The sequence below is a fragment of the Mobula hypostoma genome, chromosome X2 (assembly GCF_963921235.1).
Source record: "Mobula hypostoma chromosome X2, sMobHyp1.1, whole genome shotgun sequence".
NCBI lineage: Eukaryota > Metazoa > Chordata > Chondrichthyes > Myliobatiformes > Myliobatidae > Mobula > Mobula hypostoma.
Window position 1 is genome coordinate 25974849 of NC_086129.1, and position 13162 is coordinate 25988010.

Sequence of the window (13162 nt, forward strand, 5' to 3'; positions counted from 1 at the left end):
CATTTCTGGAGCATCTGGGCAGTAAAGACGCCGGCGTTAGACGATTGTTTATTGATACAGCTCTGCCTTCAACACAAACTCATCTCCAAATTCCCAGACCTTTGCAGTTTGATCCTTGACTTTCTGACCAACAGAATGGAATCAGTAAGGAGAGTCCACAACACATCTGCCACAATTTTCCTCAAGACTGGCACCCCACAAGGCTGCATCCTCAATTCCCTAATTTTTTCCCTGTACTCTCATGACTATGTGGTCAGATTCTGTTTTAACTGCTTCTACAAATATGTAGATAGTACCACCATAGTCGGCCAGATCTAAAGTAATAATGAGTCAGCGTACAGGAAGGAGATCGAGAGCCAAGTGACATCATCTCATGATAACAGCCTTTCCCTTAATGTCAATAAATCAAAAGAGCTGGTCTTTTACTTCAGGAAGGGGCTCAGTGTACATGCTCCTGTCTACATCAACAGTGCTGAAGTTAGGAAGGGTGATGGTACCTATGCTCCCTGTCTATATCAGCGGTATTGATATTGAAAGGGTTCAAGTTCCTCGGAGTGGACATCACTCCTGGTCCAACCACATAGATGCCATACCCAAGAAAGCTCACCAGCAACTCTACTTCCTCAGGAGTCCCCCAAAAAAATTTGCAAATCCCCTTTGATGCTCAGCGACTTACCATATAAAACGTCCAATCTAGATACATCATGGCCTGGTATGACAATTGCTCCGCCCACACCGCAAGAAGCTGCAGGGAATTGCGGACACAGTTCAAGTCACAGAAATCTCAGCCTTCGGTCCGTGGGCTCTGTCGACACTTCTCAGTTCCTCAGTAAAAGAGCCAGCACAATCAAAGACCCCTCCCACCACAGACATTCTCTCTTCTCTCCCCTCCCATTGGGCAAAATACACAAAAGCCTGAAAGCACATACCACCAGGCTCAAAGACTGCTTCTATCCTGCTGTTGTAAGACAATTGAATGGGTCTCCAGAATGATAAGATGGCTCTTGACCTCGATACTCATAGTCATAGTCATACTTTATTGATCCTGAGGGAAACTGGTTTTCGTTACAGTTGCACCAACCAAGAATAGAGTATAAATATAGCAATATAAAACCATAAATAAATAAATAGTAATATGTAAATTATGCCAGGAAATAAGTCCAGGACCAGCCTATTGGCTCAGGGTGTCTGACCCTCCAAGGGAGGAGTTGCACACCATACCTGCTCCTTAGCCTCATTCACCTGCTGCAGCCTCTTGACACCAAAACCTTTGCTTGGTCCTCCAGATTTGGCTATGGTCTGACTAGGCAGAATTCCATTCAAGAATAATTGCATTTTTCATAGGCAGTCCTGAGCCTGCCTGCTCGACTGTTCTTTCTCCGACTGTGTGGTTTGTTCCCATGTCACCCGTACTGTAATACCCCTTGCCTTACAGGTCTAAGGAGCTATAAACGGACAGGCAGTGTGGCAAAACATGGGCAGCAAACACATCAATCTTGCAAATTAGCAAGTAGGTCCCAGCAGTAACCACATGAAATTCAACATTTGGCCAATCCCAGCTCTCACTGAACGTTTGTGCTTGGACTGCCCCCTGGTGGCTGATGGTAGAAGAAACATCAGTTGTCTGAAAGAATTGATGTTTGGGCAGTGGGCATCCTTGCTTTATGTTAGGACATCGTTTCCACTTCGACCATTTAACCCAAACAGACAAAGAACTTATCCATATGAGAGCAACATCTGAACTCTTGGAATTCACCAGAGAACAAGGCTTTCAGTCCAGGAAGAGAATAAATTGATTCACATTCAATGTTTTAGGAACAGCATCTTACCCTCTGCCATCAGATTTCTGAATGGTCCATGAACCAATGAACGCTACCTTACCATTCCTCGTTTGTTCGATCAATCAATCTATCCATCTATCTATTTATTTATTGCAACTTATAGCACTTTTCATGTCTTGCATTGTACTGCTGACACAAAACAACATGTTTCATGACATATATCAGTGATATTTAATCTGATTCTGATTTTGATTCATATTGCATTGACTCATCTGTATTGTATTGACCCAAAACGCCAATGCAGGAGTGACGGGCTCAGCCAGTTCCATCATGGGTACTGCTCTCCCCACCATCAAGGAGCTTACCAGAGGTAATATCTCAGGATGGTAATATCTATCATTAACAACTTCCAGCAAGCAGGCCATGTCCTCTCCTCAATGCTACCAGCAGGCAGGAGGTACAGGAGCCTGAAGACCCATGCCTCAAGGTTTAACGGCTTTTTCGCCACTACTATCATAACTTGAACCAACCTAAAAAACTCCAGCACTCCCTCAAACAATACTTCTTTTTCTCTCAACACACATAAAAGTTGCTGGAGAACGCAGCAGGCCAGGCAGCATCTCTAGGAAGAGGTACAATCGACGTTTCAGGCTGAGACCCTTCGTCAGGACTAACTGAAAGAAGAGCTAGTAAGAGATTTGAAAGTGGGAAGGGGAGGGGGAGATCCAAAATGGTAGGAGAAGACAGGAGGGGGAGGGATGGAGCCAAGAGCTGGACAGGTGATAGGCAAAAGGGATATGAGAGGATCATGGGACAGGAGGCCTAGGGAGAAAGAAAGGGGGAGGGGGGGGAAAAGCCCAGAGGATGGGCAAGGGGTTTAGTGAGGGGGACAGATGGAGAAAAAGGAGAGAGAGAAAAAGAATGGGTGTATATAAATAAATAACAGATGGGGTACGAGGGGGAGGTGGGGCATTAACGGAAGTTAGAGAAGTCAGTGTTCATGCCATCAGGTTGGAGGCTACCCAGATGGAATACAAGATGTTGTTCCTCCAACCTGAGTGTGGCTTCATCTTTACAGTAGAGGAGGCCGTGGATAGACATGTCAGAATGGGAATGGGACGTGCATCTGCATATTTCCTTGTGTTTGCTTCTTTTTCACTTTCGCTTCTTGTATTAATGTCATCATGTTTATTTTGTTATGTATGTTATGTACATAAAAGCTATGTTAATTAAAGTTTATGTTAACTTCTGTTTGGTATATTTGTAATTGCTGTGCAAAAAGCTAATTTTCATTGCATTCATACCCATGTATGTATGGCGAAAGCGATAAGCTTGAACTTGAACATGAAAATCTTTACCATTATCCCCCTTCTACCATCACCATGCTTTTAGCCATTTCCCCTACTAAATTGTCTGGCCGCACTAATATGAAGTGTCCAGATACGTTGTATTGTTGTGTCAGCTTTAGCACACTGAACGTGCTATATGAGTACAGTTGTTGCTGCAGTTTGCCACAACACCTTGTTGGCACATTAAACAGCTTGGTTTCAGCATGACCTCAGGAGAGTTGAACTCTCCTTCCTCGGTGTAGTCCACGCAGTAATCTCTTTGTTTGCTGCCATTACATTTTCAAGTGCTTTTGATACAAATGATCTCTTGCTTCTGTGTTTCACATGCTGTACATCTGATCCCCCCCCCCCACTCTCTCCGCCTTTGAAAGTGTTCTAACTTGCTCTAATAGCCAGATAAATTTGATAGTGGTCCCAGGATAACAGAGTGCCTTTCCTCAGATTACATCCAGAATTTGCTCCATTGAATTAACCCTTGATCTTCCTTCACTTGCATCGGCAGCAAGCTGACTATACATTTATTGATAATATTTACAGTACGGCTTACCAGTCAATTATTTTATTAAGCAATAAACATGCAGGCAATTAAAGGCAGATCAGCTTGCACTCGTATCTGGTGAAAGGTCTTTGACCTGAAATGTTAACTCTGTTTTTCTTTCCACGGATGCTGACTGACCTGCTCTGTCTAATTTTTTTTTAATTTTCCATTCCATCCAAGCTTCAAATGTGTGGCACCTAAACCAGCATTTTCCTGGAAGGAGTTAGTGAAAGGCTGGGCTATGTTCCTATGCTGCACCCAGAGTAAGCTAACCCGAAACTCACTCGGTATACATGTGGTCGTTGTGTAACTCTGGGCATGTGACTGTTGTCCTCACTGTGTACAAGCTGCCTGCACACACGGGCCGCTGAACGGCACCGATGAATGGTTTCAATCAGTGTGGCTTCACACTGAAGGGACAGGCCTGAATCAGACTGTGCTAGCTGGCACTGCAGCGCTGAACAGGCTCATTTGGACACCGATATTGATCCGCACAATGGCTTCGTGGATCCGGATTCAATTCCGACCTCTGACGCTGCTTGCGTGGAGTCAGCAAGTTCTCTCTGTGATCATGTGGGTTTCCCTTGGGTGCTCCAGTTTATTCTCACATCCCGAAGGCTGTTCAGGTTGGTAGATTGATTGGCCGCTGTAAACTGCCTCGTGTCGGGAGGTGGGTATCTAGCGGACGTTGGGGGGAATGTGGGGAAAATAGAAAGGGATTGTTAGCCCGTCACTCTGGGCTGAGGGGATTGTCACCATGCTGAGGCAACGATATCTGAAATTCTGCTGCACTTGGTTGACCTTGTTGCAATTACGTTCCTCTTCTCTTCCTGAGGGATCTTGACTATCCGCGACTATCATGTTCTCCAGCTCTGATGTCCTCGAAGCATGCACAACCTCAATCATACGAGAGAAAATCTGCTATAAATGTCCCCGCTAGCTTTGCCTGTAGCTCTAATACCATACTGACAGGCTGCACAAGGAAAACAGTTCTCGACCTGAGACACAACTTGTTTTTGGTAACTCACTAAGGGCAAGATTTGCTGATTCAAACCTGCAGGAAGCATTGCACATTGCGTGCGTGAGAACATCTCTTGCCCCTGAGCCCCAGACTAAAGTAATACAGCTTTCTCATGCAAATCTGTTTCAACGTATCTCCTCATGTACTGAAGCAGTTCTGAGCAGCACAAGAGATTCGCTTTATTTGTCACATGTACATTGAAACATACAGAGAAATGCATTGTTTGTGTCAAATCAAATCGGTGAGGGCAGCCTGCAAGTGTCATCGTGCTTCTGGCACCAACATAGCACACCCACAACTCACTCACCCTCACCTGTACGCCTTTGGATTGTGGGAGGAAACCAGATCATCCAGAGGAAACCCACACAGTCACCGGAAGAACGTACAAACTCCATGCAGAAAACAGTGGGAACCCTATACTCAACCACACCTATTAATGGTCACTAACAATAAAGTGGAGAAGGGAATATGTCAACAATTCCTATAACTTTAGCAGCCTGAAGCTACTCAGTGCTTCACAGCAACAAGATCAAGCAAAACATGACACCAAGGAGCTACACACATAAAAAATGTTGGTGGAATGCAGCAGGCCAGGCAGCATCTGTAGGAAGAGGTACAGTTGACGTTTCGGGCCGAGATGTCAATTGTACCTCTTCCTATAGATGCTGCCTGGCCTGCTGCATCCACCAGCATTTTTTATGTGTGTTGCTTGAATTTCCAGCATCTGCAGATTTCCTCGTGTTTGTGTTTTTAAACACCAAGGAGCTATTAGGACAGATGACCAAATAAGATTTGTTAATGGGCTTCAAGGAGGAGGAGAGGTTTAGGGGAGAATTCCTGGGATGTGTGTAAAGCCCTGAAGGCACGGGCTCGAGCAGTGGACTTACTTACATCAGGAAAGTGCTGAAGGAATGCAGCTATCTCAGAGGACTGGAGGAAATTACAGAGATAGAAAGAGGTGAAACTGAATATGAGATTTGAAATTTTGTTTGAAATTTTAAAATTATTCCCGTACTGACGTCCCCACCCAGTGTTCACAGACAACCAAGTAGTGTCCCATTCCCTGCTCTCTACATCAGCTTGTTGCTCCATTCATACTGCCAAAAGAAAGAGTGGGAAGAACTCAGGAAAGTTGAGACCCCTTGGCTGTCAATTTCCCTCCATAGATGAGTTCCTCCACCTCCTTTGTGTGTTGCTGCAAATTGCAAGTAACTGCAGACTCTTGTGTCTCCAAATGGACAAAGATCAGGGTCTAAAGCCTATAGCACATCACACAGAATGCTCACCATTGGAGTAAAACACTGGGCAAGAAATTTCTATCAAACAACTTCCATGGAACATCAATCGTTCAAGCTGCCGAACAGACTTGTTGTTGTGTGCTGTGAGACAAGTTTCTGATGGCTGAAAATCTAAACTAAAAACAGAAAATCCTGGAAATACACAGCAGGTCAGGCTGCAGCTGAGGGAAGAGAACCAGAATTAAATGTTTCAGGTCAAAGTGCGGGGGAAGGAGACAAAAGAAACTTGTTGAAGCGAAGGGAAGGTGGGAAGGAGGGTGGGCCTGGTGGGTTAAATCCCACAAGAGTCTGTGGATGCTGGAATGTGAAGCAAGAAGCAATCTATCGGAGGAACTCAGCAGGCTGAGCAGCATCTGTAGGGGTTGAGGAAGGAATTGTTGATGATTTGGGTCAAAACCCTGCAAAAAGGACCAGGATGGCCATGGGAATAAGATGTAAACAAGGTCATCTGGTCAATGGGTGAGTTTGAACAGTGAAAGGGTGAGAACATAAATAAAAGAACGTAGAAGTTGCAAAATGCAGAGCAGGAAGACAGGCCCGGCAGGTCAGGCTGGACACAGCCTCCGCTCCCCGAGGAAAAGAAGGGGGAGAAAAATAACAAACAATCTGGACTGACAACTCTGTCAACGCCAACATGACTGAGCCAAAATGCAGAAGACAAACTAGATAGATAGTGACTTTAGTCACCACTGCACTGGGAGAGCTTCTAAGCACAGTGCTGTGAAAACTCTCCACCCTACACCAGGAAATGGCAGCACAAGGGTCAATGAAGGCTAAAAGGTAATAAAACAGCCCACCCAGCATCTGTGGAGGGAAATGAAAAGTCAACATTTCAGGCCAAGACTTTTCATTAATCAACTATTTCCAGGAGGGGGGAGAAGATGGCGGCGCGACAGCAGCGCACGCGGCCACTTCGATGATGATATCTTATCTGTCAAGTAGGGGACCGTGCACAATTCTGATTTGATGGAGATGGACGTGAGAGCACGGAGGAACATCTGGAAAATTTCTGAAATGCCCGCTTCGCTGCCGCTGCTACTGTGTGGTAACCGGAATCTCCGGAGCTGAAGGCCTCGAAATCCTCGGCTTTGCGTGTTTCAGCGGCCGGGGCGAGGTCGAAGGCGCTCGGCAGAGGATGGCGCTCGGGAGGCTGTATCGGAGGGGCTGGTCGGAAGCTCGAAGTTTTTCAGACGGATAGACTCAGTGTCGGCTGGGGTCAGCTGCTTCCAAGGTATTGGTAAGTTGACGGTGCCTGGAGGTTTATGGCAGGGAGTTTCTCCCTTTTGCCGCCGCTATCGGGGACTCGGGAGTCGATGAACTCGGGACTTTGAGACTTTTTTTTACTGTGTCCATGGTCTGTTGTTCATCAAATTATGGTATTGCTTTGCACTGCTGTAACTATATGTTATAATTATGTGGTTCTGTCAGTGTTAGTCTTTGGTTTGTCCTGTTTTCTGTGATATCACTCCGGAAAAACATTGTATCATTTCTTAATGCATATATGCATTTCTAAATGACAATAAAAGAAGACTGAATGATCTCATAATCTATTTACTCCACTCCTTAGCCTGACTTGCTGAGTTCCTCCAGCATTTTGTGTGTGTTGTTCAAGATTTCCAGCATCTGCAGAATCTCTTGCGTTTATCACCCACAAACCCTGCAGGGGATTTGTCGACCTCACTCCCTGATGCAAGTGGGGCTGATTCAATGGCATTAACACTGGGACCACAGTCCTGTTGAACCAGAATAGGCGAACTTTGCAAACCTGTCAGAGGCAGAGCTAAGTCCTTCCAGGGAACCAACAACAACTGTGGAGGACAAATCATCAAGTGTGGTAGATGGAGATGTTCCTGGGACAGAAACCCCCACAAAGACATCGCATCACACTGCTGGAGACCTGAGCAATAATTAGTCAGAATTTGCGCCAGGTAGTGAACCGTAGAATGGGGGGGTGGGGGTGGGAAAGAGTTCATGGGAATATGGGGAGAATTAAAACAAAAGACTTTAAACCGGAAAGGGTGCAAAATAAGTATTTACAGGAGTTTTATCAGGTTTGGAAAGCTTGGATTATAAGGAGAGGCTGGGCTAGCTGGGGCTGTTTTTCCCTGGAGCACAGGAGACTGTGAGGTGACCTAATAGAGGTTTCTAAAATCATGAGGGGCATAGATAAGGTGGAAGGTCACATTTTTTTCCAGGGTAGGGAAGTCCAGATCTAGAGGGCATAGATTTAAAGGGAGAGGGGGAGAATGGAAAAGGGACCTAAGGGGCAATGCTTTTTCTGCAACAGGAATCTCACCGCTTGAATGTGGCTATTTCCTGGGTTACATCTTACAGTCATGGAGTCATAGAGAAGTACAGCACAGAAGCAGGCCCTTATGCCCATCTAGTCCATGCTGAACCATTTTAACTGCCTACTCCCAATGACCAGCACTGAGACCATCGCCCTCCATACCCCTACTATCCAAACTTCTCTTAAATGTTGAAATTGAGCTTGCATGGACCACTTGTGCTGGCAGCTTATCCACACTCTCACGACCTTCTGAGTGAAGAGGTTTCCCCTCATAGAACCATAGAACACTACAGCACAGAAAACAGGCCATTCAGCCCTTCTAGTCTGTGCCGAAGCTTTATTCTGCTAGTCCCATTGACTTGCACCCAGTCCATAAACCTCCAGATCTCTCCCATCCATGTATCTATCCAATTTATTCTTCTCATGTTCCTTTAAACTTCTCACCTTTCACCCTTAAGCCATGACCTCTGGTTATAGTCCCACACAACCTCAATGAAAAAAACCCTCATAATTTTGTATACCTCTATCAAATCTCCTCCCAGTCTAATACATTCTAAGGAATACAGTCCTAAAGGATTGAATCTTTCCTTATAACTCAGGTCCTTCGGACCCAGCAACGTCCTCGTAAATTTTCTCTGTGTTCGTTCAACCTTATTTACATCTTTCCTGTAGGTAGGTGACCAAAACTGCACTCAATACTCCAAATTAGAAAGCTAAAAAAAAAATGGGGGATTAGCCCTACCCAATTTTAGGTTTTACTATTGGGCAGTCAACATACGCTACCTTATGTTTTGGATATACTACATTAATCGTGAAGACTGTCTGGTTTGGGTTTCTTCAGAAGTTAATTCTGTTAATAATTTTCTATTATATCTCTTCTTGGTTGTTCAATTCCTCTATCCTTAAGTAATTTAACTGATAATTTTGTGGTTAAACATTCTTTGAGGATTTGATTACAATTTAGAAAATTCTTTCGGTTATTTGGTTTTTCACTCTCTAGTCCCATTTTTTCTAATTATTTTTTTAAACCTTCTTTGACTGATGTAGTTTTTAAAGAGTGGAATAGACTAGGTATTAAATGTTTTCAGGATCTGTTTGTTGGAGATAGTCTTTCCTCATTTGATCAACTATCTATTAAATATAATCTTCGTAAAGCTCACTTTTTCAGATATTTACAAATTAGAGACTTCTTGCGTTCTCAACTTTATACATTTCCTAAATGTCCAGATAAGAATTTAATTGATACAATTTTTACTTTGAAACCTTTTCATAATGGATCCATTTCTAATATTTATAATATGTTGTTGGCATTGAGAAACATTCCGTTAGACAAAATCAAAAGCCTCTGGGAACATGACCTACAGATTTCAATTGATAAGGATACTTGGAATGAAATTTTTAAACTTGTTCACACCTTTTAGTTATGTGTGCGCCACTCTCTTTTACAATTTAAAGTGGTTTATAGAGCCTAAAGATAAGCTCTCTCGTTTTTACTCAGATTTTTCTCCATACTGTAATAGGTGTAATGTCGCAAAGGCCTCTCTAGTTCATATGTTTTGGTCCTGTCCACGGCTTGATAAATTTTGGAAAGAAGTATTTCAAACTTTCTCAGAGCTTTTTAAAGTAAACTTTAAACCCAACCCTCTGACTGCCTTGTTTGGCATTGTTGGAGGAAATGATTTTACTCCCATGCTTTATCTCCCTTACCAGCCAAGCATATTTGAGCCAGGTTTGGTGAGAGGGTGGAGCCACTGAGTGTTCCCCACGTGGTCCCATTGGGCTTTCAGGGGTTGCGTGGGTGCTGACAGCATCTTGGGGTTTGGTGGGATTGTTCTTCAGTGAGATAGATTCTTAATTGGTCAGGGCATGAAGGGATACAGGTGAAAGCAGGAGAATGGGACTGAGAGGAAAAGGTGGATCAGAGATGATGAAATGGCAGAGCAGACTTGATGGGCCAAATGGCCTCATTCTACTCCGACAGCTTATGGTCTTATGGTCTTAAGCCGAATGATTTGCATATTTTGGCTTTTATTTCTCTTTTAGCCAGAAGAGTTTTGTTGCTTAAATGGAAAGATGCCACTCTGCCTGCTCTTGCCCATTGGTTGATTGATGTTATGTCACATTTAAATCTAGAGAAGATTAGCTGTTCTATTTCTATACCTAGACAAGATTTTTTCACATCATGGGGACATTTTTGGAACTACTTTCACAATTTTCACTTTGGTCAGCAATGATGATGGCTATTATATGTTCGAATTTACGACTATATGTCAGAGATTTTTTTCTTTTCTTTTAACCAAGCAGCTGTTTTTTCTCCTTTTTTTCTGTTTTGTTATGGGGTTTGATCTTGCTTTAGATTAGAATAAAATATACCTTTTCAATATTATGGTTAATTTACTATACATAGTTATGGGGCAATTCAATCTTATTTCTGTTTCCATAATATCATAATGTATTTTGTATTTGTCTATGCAAGTAATTAATAAAAATATTGAAAAAGAATACTCCAAATTAGGCCTCACCAACATCTTCAACATAACATCCCATTTTCTGTACTCAATGCTTTGTTTCATGAAGGCCAATGTGCCAGTAGCTTTCTTTACCACCCTATCTACCGGTGATGTCACTTTCAATGAATTAAGTACCTGTATTCCCAGATCCCTTTGTTCTACCGCACTCCTCAGTGCTCTACCATTTACTGTGTAAGACCCACCTTGGTTGGTCCTACTGAAGTGCAAAACCTCACACTTGTCTGCATTAAATTCCATCTGCCATTTTTCAGCCCATTTCTCCAGCTGGTGCATATCCCTCTGCAAGCCGTGACAGCCCTCCTCATGGTCCACTACACCCCTAATCTTCGTGTCACCTGCAAATTTGCTGATCCAGTTGACCACATTATCATCCAGATCATTGACATGGATGACAAACAAAGGACCCAGCACTGATCCCTGCAGCACACCGCTAGTCACAGGCCTCCAGTCAGAGAGGCAACCATCTACTACCACCCTCTGGCTTCTCCCACAATGAATGTGCTTCATCTCTAGTATGAGATGACATGACTTCGATGTCTTTGTCTTCCTTTGTGTCTTCTCTGTTCTTGTGCACTTAATAAAACATCTATAACCACCAAGTTTTATGCCTTATTCTTGACTTCTGAAGAGCTTCCAGATCAAAATCACCTGACACACAATAGACAAATCGGTTGAGTTCAGATAGACATGTTTGTCAGCACAGACATTTTGGGCCAAAGCGTCTGTTTCCATGTTGTATAACTCAATGACCCTATGACTCTATCTGGAATGCATATCGGATTAGTGAAACTGGATTCAGATGATCAGCACAGTCTTGGGCCAAAGGGCTGGTAACTGTACTCAAAGACTCTGGAATGGACTGTGATTGATACCACTCAATCAACTCTGGCCCTCAGTAACTGCACTGTAAAGCTCTCGTCACCCGACACCATATGCAGTCCAAATAAGAATTAAACAAATGAAGAGTTGTAAGGCATTTGCTACTGTTGTCACTCCAGCCAAATACTGGAAGTTCTGTTTACTGCTCCTCAGAGTCTGATGTATCCCCGCTCTCTGCATTGCTGAGCTGACGTCATCACTACTTTTATCAGCGTACTGCCCTCCTCATGTTGCTGGGGAAATGCTTGCTGGGACCTGACTGACATCATCAGTCTTGGGCTAGCGGGAGATACCACTCGCGTTCCGCAGCAGGGTGGGTCTGGGCAGAGTGCTGAGTGTGACACCTGCACTCTGTGTGGACTTCATCTGACCAAACCCTTCAGCTCTGGCAATTGTGAAGCTGCACAGACAAGCGGATCAAAGTTGAGCTCCCTAAAGAGAGTTACCACTGTGGGGAACCTCCACCGTGCTCAGGCAATCCAGTGGAACTACCTCTAATTCAGTCAGTGTTGTGTGCTGGCACAAGTTTCTCCTCCATTGTCCACATAGCATCGCAAACATTAATCTAAAATCATCATACAAGATATTAAACATCTGACATCTGATGCACAAAGGCTTCTTCAACCTCTACCACTTTATTAATAGAAGTAACAATCGTCACACTCCAACAGGGAGGAATGGCATGCTCAAGGAGGACAGACACACAGCTGGTAACTACCCTGAAGCAACAACACCCATGGGCTAAGGTTTAACTATTGTGCTGGATGCTTTTGGTCATTCACCTTTTCTGGTTTAATAGGGCTGCGATCTCAATGCTGCCGTTGAATCAGTTCCAATGCTGGTGGGTAGCGAGGCAAATGGGACTCTTGCAAACCTCATGGGTGGCATATTTTTGAGATTTCCAAACTCCTTCGGCACTTGTGAAAATGTACATGGATCTGAAAGGTGTGGAACACATGGCCTACTGTGGGAGTCATCTCTCCCAGATGGAAAACATAGATTTCGAGAACCTATTCTGTTACATTGCCTTCAGCAGACTGTCTTACCAAATGTTCAATAATCACAACGTCAGAACAACATACCACAACTTCACAGAAACAGCCTGATGAAGCTGGAACCTACAGTTTCTTCAGAATATTCTCAACGCAGAATCAGAATCAGCTTTTTTATCAATGACAATAATATGCTCCGAAATTTTTTTCTTGTGGCTGTGATGCATTGCAAGAGATAAAAAATTACTATGAGATACATACAGTACGTACATACATAAATTAATAAATCGTGCAAAATCAGAAGAGTGAGTCTTGTGCAGGGGTTCATGCACCATTCAGACGGTCATGCAACCAGTTAGAATTCTCTCCACCATACATCTGTGGAAATTTGCTAGTCTTTGGTTCACCAAATCTCCTCAAACTCCTCATGAAGTATAGGCCCACAGATTCCTCGCCATGTCCAGTACCTTCACTGCTGATGTA

At 43.7% G+C, this 13162-nt stretch overlaps 1 protein-coding gene and 1 long non-coding RNA gene across 3 annotated transcripts in view; one reads left to right on the forward strand and one right to left on the reverse strand.

The window, feature by feature from the left end:
- Window positions 1–13162, reverse strand: part of robo3 (roundabout, axon guidance receptor, homolog 3 (Drosophila)) — a 609199-nt gene that overhangs the window by 491806 nt on the left and 104231 nt on the right. The gene's annotated exons all lie outside the window — the stretch shown is intronic.
- LOC134340788 (uncharacterized) overlaps window positions 1–13162 on the forward strand; it is an 84065-nt gene that overhangs the window by 25965 nt on the left and 44938 nt on the right. The gene's annotated exons all lie outside the window — the stretch shown is intronic.